This window comes from Temnothorax nylanderi, unplaced genomic scaffold (genome assembly GCF_030848795.1).
Source record: "Temnothorax nylanderi isolate EJ_2023f unplaced genomic scaffold, tnyl_v1.0 TNYL_tig0057_pilon, whole genome shotgun sequence".
NCBI lineage: Eukaryota > Metazoa > Arthropoda > Insecta > Hymenoptera > Formicidae > Temnothorax > Temnothorax nylanderi.
In genome coordinates this window covers 1,179,651-1,186,968 of record NW_027249119.1, presented here as the reverse complement: position 1 = coordinate 1,186,968, position 7,318 = coordinate 1,179,651, and positions in this window count along the sequence as shown.

Genomic DNA, 7,318 nt, shown 5'->3' with positions numbered 1-7,318 from the left:
TTACGTTTTCCTTCCCTATAAGTAAGATAGATATAAGAACAATGCGATTTATAGTTACACTGATAACGAGGCGCGTATATCATACACACAGGTAGCGAGAGAGAGAACGCGAGCTGGAGAAAGAGAACGCGAACGGGGCCGCAATGAGAGCGAGAGAAAACATCCGCTTGCACCTGACAAAATACATCAAATTTTAAATCTTTTAAGGAATAGGGGGAGAGGCGTTATAAATTCAAGATTTTAGATTCAAACGACATAAATTAATCAACAATAGAGAATCAGGATACGCATATGGTACATGCAAATGTAGCTCATTAATGAAATGTATGATTAACAATACGAATGAGCTAATTACGAAAATAAAATGTAAGTTTATTAAAGAAAGAGAAGGACGTTGTGAAAAACGATATTTAAGAAATCCTATTAAACAAGCTGTTGTAAATGAATTACAAGGAAAAAGTGTAATGAAATACAGAGTTGAAATGGCAGAAAAGTTAATGCAAAATGATAATAATGTTGAACCTCCGCATTTATTTGATCCAAATGTTTTACACGACAGTTGTCCAACATAATATTAAAGAAAAGAGCTATTTTGATAAGGATCCAATAAAAGCTTTGGGAATTATGCAATTAGATCCATTAAAAAACATTACTCATAATATTGGCTTAAATCCATTCTTCGTGCATTATTGGTCAAATTATCAGTTGGCTGTATATAGAACACACATCAGATGAGACAGCTTCTATTTACATTGACGCAACTGGAAGTATTATAATCAAAATTAAAAGACCTGGCAAATCAAAAACAGAACATATATTTTTATATAATTGTGTCGTTATAATTTTGAAAAAAGTGGTCTTTTCCGGTAACACAAATGTTGTCTAAAAAACACAATACAAATGCTATTCAATATTGGCTGATGGAATGGATACGATCCGGCCGACCAAGACCGTACGAGAATTTGTATGCGATTTTTCACGTGCATTATTAACAGCCGCCGTAAGAAGTTTTTCCAATTATTCTACGCTTGACAAATATGCAGACGCCTGTAAAGAAAGTAATTTACCTACTTGCTACATACGTATCGATGTAGCACATTTTATAAAAAAATATTCAAACTTTTTAAACGATTCACGTACACGCATAAAACAATTTTATTTGCATTAGGACAATTAATTTTATGTCGAGATATTGAGACTGCAGAGGATTCTAAGTTAGCTATAATTGATTGAAATTGAGATGACATGTTGCTAATCGGATTTTAGGCAGCAATTGTTATGTTCCGGACAAAGAATAGAAGAAAAGCCGATTATCTTATGAGAGATATTAAATTGCTATCTTTATGGTCTTGCGTATGCTGAGATAACTTTGGATATGATAGAATACTTGCCAGCAGTGCTTCCATAGAAGGTAATTTCAATATAATAAAAAATATTATGTTAAAGACAGAGAAAACACCTTTGCGTGTGAATGAAACATTCCTCTTGCAGAATATCCTATACAGAATTTAATTAAGAGATCAGCAATCTCAAGAAGAGCATATTCAGCGATAAAGCGCGTGTATTTTGTCAATTAACTAATAAATGTCTAAAGAATTGTCAATGTATCCTGTGCCATGAATATCATGATAAGATTTTTTCCATCAAAAAATCATTCTCTCTCAAGTTTATTTATTCAATTGTCATTAAATATACATACTGACACATTTACGTGACCTCGAGAAGCTTCATTAAATCATATTTATATTGTTCAGAATGTAAAGCAGATAAATGAAAAATGAAAGCTCCTTTTGTCTGCCGCAAACGCGATACGGAAATCTTGCCGAGCACCGACTTAATGCCCTTACGACGGAAATGTTGCGGTCGAGCGGCGGAGATCTTGTCCGTGAGGCAGACGACGAGCGCGAACGCGACGCGATGACACTGATCGGAGGTGAACTCACCTGGTGAACAGGGCAGGACGGTCATGCTCGAAGATTGCTGAGGTTGAGCGCCCTTGGCTACTCGGAGTCTGGAGTCGTGCTTATCCCGGTTGAGTGGAGGAGCTCGCACGAATAGTAGTCACTATCGCGACTTAAAGAACGTTGGATTCCTTGACAATCACGCACTTTGAATAACTGATTGGGTGGCGCGGCGATGCCGCCCACGAATCGGTGGAGAAACCACGCACTCAGAATGTTTGCCGTTTTGCCGAAATCACTTGACTTGGCGACGTGCGAAACGAGTCTGCCACAAGGCCGTTCTCTTCCGCCCGGTGAGTTCTCGAAAGACGGAAACGGGGGGAGAGATCCGGAACGCGGCGCTCTCTGATTGATCCGATGATTGACGGCGTTGCACGATGGGCACAATTTTCGCGAACAAAGACACTGCGCGTGTCCGGAGTTGCGCCGTGCTCCGATTCTCGACAATGCCGGCGGCATGCTCGCACCTGTGCGTGGGGCGGGATCGACGCGTGATCGACCACGCGGAGCGGCGTGATCGACAACCCCGTACGGATCGAATCCGTGCCACGAGACTGACGGTAGGCACGTAGCAATCAGCCTCGCGGCCCGATTACATCGAAATTATGTTCGATCCTTAACATATTAATTGTGAAGTATCAATTGGCCTTTTATGCAGAAATTTGTTTCAGAAATATTTATCTTTCAAGGAAATATCTAAATGGGAAAAAGGTTGCTCTAAAAGACTAAAAACATTGCCACAGGTGCAAGTTCAACTGGAAGTACTAGAAAATAATATTAATCAAACAGAGAAAAGGATATTAAAATCCAAGGATTTCGTTCTTGTGTTCAACTTTATTGGACATTGAATTGTAATAGATTGGAAAGTATTGCAATTTCCGACATAGGTATGTCTGTATGTTTATTATACATTTTATTAGAATAATATTATAAAAATAATATTATATATAATACACAATACAAATTTTCAAATCATTCAATGATGTCTTAGACTTTTTTATTACATTTGGAATTTGTTATTATACTTAATAAAAATATGTTAAAAAATAATACATGTACACGATGCAAAGTTTCAATTTGCACTGCAATCTTTTCTTTAAACTAGGTTTAAAATAAAAATCTTTAAATTAATAAAATATAATAAAAAAGTAGAATTACTTTTTCAAATTTTTGCTTCCTCATAGAGGAAGCTTTGTTTTCGTAAAAAAAATTTTTTTTTATTTGTTTTTCTGAATGTGTTCAGAATGTTCTAAAACGTCGAAAAATTGTAATTTTAAAAAATGTCTGTATGTATGTATGTGTGTGTGTATGTGTGTATGTGCCAAATTTACCGAAATTTCTATAACTCCAGAATTAATCAACCAAATCTTAACGAATTGTATATGAAATATGGGTAGAATTTTCCGGGGAGTGCTATAGAGTGTGTAGTTTTTCGTTACCGATGTTCTGGAAACCGATTTTTTAATTTTTCTAATTCTTACGGGTAAAAAAATTTACCCGTATTTTATATGGTTTTAATACAAATTCGGTCCAATAGTTTTTAAGTTAATAACGTTTTTTTTAATTTTTATAATTCTTACGGGTGATGCACTCCCTGGAAAATTCTACCCCTATTTCATATACTTGTGGTAAAAATTCGGTCCAATAGTTTTTAAGTTATTAATGTTCAAACATACATCACCCGTAAGAATTAGAAATAATTTGTAAATAAATATCTTGTATTTACACATGTTAAAGACATATGCAACATTAGTTAAGACATAAAGACAAAGGCACATTACTTATACAGCAATAAAAGACAATGAACAATGAAAGATGATGACTTTGAGAGTTCAGGCTACATGATCCATATATAGACTTCGCAAATGGACCTTTAATCGCATATAAAGTTGGGTCGAATCAACTTACTTGAGTGAAAAATACAATGCGATATTAAAAATAATTTTAAAATGTGTAAATTAGAAAGTTGTACATTACTTCCGTAAAAGAATTAACTAATCGATTGAACCAAATAGAAATAAAAAATATCTACAATTAGTAGAGATTAATTTTACTAAAAACATTAATTATTTAATTGATTTTTGTAATAGTATATCATAAATTAGTATAACAGATATTAGTCACAGTAAAACTTATCACAATAAAAAAATGGTGCAAGTAGAAACTTGCACATTGCTTCCTCATAGTTTTTAAGTGTGCAAGTAGAAATCTGCACATTGTTTACTTATAGTTCTTAAGTGTGCAAGTAGAAACCTGCACATTAATTTAGTTTTTAAGTGGGCAAGTAGAAACTTTCTTAAAATTTTTAAGTATGTAAATTATAAATTTGCACATTGTTTCATAGTTTTTAAGTGTGCAAGTAGAAACCTTCGCTCACAAAGCTTCCTCTATGAGGAAGCCAAAACAAATAAATAAATACTAATAATTATGCATCGAATAAAATAAAAGCTTAAGAACTATAAGTAAACAATTGCATGAGGAAGCAATGTGCAAGTTTCTACTTGCACCATTTCTCCATGTGATTTATTTAATTTTTTAAATAATGTAAAAACAACAATATAGAGAATAATTAAAAAATATAATAAGATTAAATAATTGAAAACTGAATATTTTAAATGCAGATTTTATCAAAACTGAAGATTGATATTAATAAAATTTAATTAAAAAATAAATAAATTAATTTTTTTAATTTTCAGGACAGTTTATCTTAATAGAGACATATTCTACTTCTGGTAATGGAGAACAGTATGTTGTCCAACTAAAAAATATACCAAAAAAAGTGAAATTTTCTTTTATGACGGATGAATATAATTCCGCCGGAATGGTTAATTTTAAACCATCTGCAAAGCAAACTAAACATTCAACGAATCAAGATATCGGTCACTACACTGCTATTAGTTGTCGATATACGTAATAAATGGATAAAATATGACGATTGCAAAGATGCAGAAACAATTTTAAATGACAATTATATTGCTAGTCCACATATTATTTTGTATATTGCAGAGTAGTTTTATAGAAAAGTATGTTTAATAATTTAGAAACTTTAGAACTTTTTATATAATTCTTTAGAAATAATATATAAAATAATAATTTCACAAATTATCTACGTTAACAATATATGTATATGTCAGAATATTAACCCTCATTCCTCCAACGTATTTTCTGGCACATCAGTCCTCCAGCCATGCACTTTCGAGTCCCACGCGTTTTTCAAAATGTTAATAGCTTTGAAAAATTCCCCAAAAATTATTATAATATCTTTGTACCTTCGACTAAAAATCAATGTAAAGAACATTTGGAAATCATTTATTTAAATATTTTTTTACAACAATTATATGTTGACAAACACACGTTACGACTCGTTTTATTTAAAAAATCATAACTCACGAACAAATTGACGAAGCTTAATGATCAAACACGCAAATTAAAGCTAAAAGTAGTGCGAATAAGAATAAAAATATGAGATAATTATTAATTAAATAGAAATACTTAATTTCGTTGCCGCAAGTTTGGTAATTTTTAAATGGTACAGAAGGACTTTAAGGACTTAAAAAATGCTAGAAAAAAAATTTCTGAATAAGAAAAGACGAATTTGAAGTGTGACAGATATTTTTTATATAAAAAAATTAAATTTTTTAAATAATCGTAGCTCCTCCCCACCTCTTCCACCTGCCTCTGAGCCATAATAGTCCTCTGTGGAATGTCAAATTTATATATATATGGGACGATCCACGTCACTTTTACCCCCCATCTGTCCAAAATTGGTATGGACGGATTTTAATAACCAAGGGCGGAAAATGTTTGTCTTGAAAAGAGCTTTCGAAAGGCGTGTGGCATATATGCGCAATTCAACATGGCGTTAAAGTTATGGCTGCTTAAAGGGATAAATTCAAAATTTTAGATCCAACATGAGCAGATAAAACGGTGAAAAGTAACTAAATTCATGTGAAACTCAGTATTTGGGAAATTTTGGGGTCGCTGATTACGAATCTGAACGTAAAATTGTGAAATTCAAAATGGCGGATCCAATATTGCGGATGCAAATATGAGAAACGGACGAAAATTCCAGTAAATGATCTGAAAACTCTTACTGGAAGGTTTTTTGGGTCGCTGATCACGAATTTGTAGCTAATTTGTTAAAAAACAACAGACAAACCGTGTTAATTGAAATTCTACTCTCAGCGTTACCCAGAGATGACGGCGTGGACGTGGTAGAAATTCATCTCCTTTGGAGTGCTTTATTTTCGTGAGTTCCCCTGGCCTCTCACGCTTCGGGGTGCTTTATTTTCGTGAGTTCACCTGTACTGTAGAATGTTCAGTGGTTGCTCACTAGCAGAGTATTTCATGTACTGTAATCTCTTATCAGTACTCTGCTAGTGAGCAACACTGAAACATTCTACAGTACAGGTGAACTCACGAAAATTAAGCACCCGAAGCGTGAGAGGCCAGGGGAACTCACGAAAATAAAGCACCCCGAAGCGTGAGAGGCCAGGGGAACTCACGAAAATAAAGCACTCCAAGGAGATGAATTTCTACCACGTCCACGCCGTCATCTCTGGGTAACGCTAAGAGTAGAATTTCATTAACACGGTTTGTCTGCTGTTTTTTTAACAATTAGCTACAAATTCGTGATCAGCGACCCAAAAAACCTTCCAGTAAGAGTTTTCAGATCATTACTGAATTTTCGTCCGTTTCTCATATTTGCATCCGCAATATTGGATCCGCCATTTTGAATTCACAATTTTACGTTCAGATTCGTATCAGCGACCCCAAAATTTCCCAAATACTGAGTTTCACATGAATTTAGTTACTTTTCACCGTTTTATCTGCCCATGTTGGATTGAAATTTTGAATTTATCCCTTTAAGCAGCCATAACTATGACGCCATGTTGAATTGCGCATATATGCCACACGCCTTTCGAAAGCTCTTTTCAAGACAAACATTTTCCGCCCTTGGTCATTAAAATCCGTCCATACCAATTTTGGACAGATGGGGGTAAAAGTGACGTGGATCGTCCCATTATATATATATATATATATATATATATATATATATATATATATATATATATACTCCGCTATTATATGTAGGTATTTAATTTAGTTTTTGTATATATGTTTAATTTTACCGATTTTCATGCATTCTGTTATTGATTTTTTGTAGTTTCGCTGAAGATGGTCCAAAAATTCGGACCGAAACATACGTTTTTTAAAATTTGATATCATAAATAAAGGAATTAACCTTTGTGCACCGTCAACAGCGCTTGGCTCTTACTTAGCCCGTTCCACACTCTCTTTGACTGTTGAGCAGAAAGGCTTGTTACCAGAGAGTCAAGCCGGTTTTAGACGAGCCA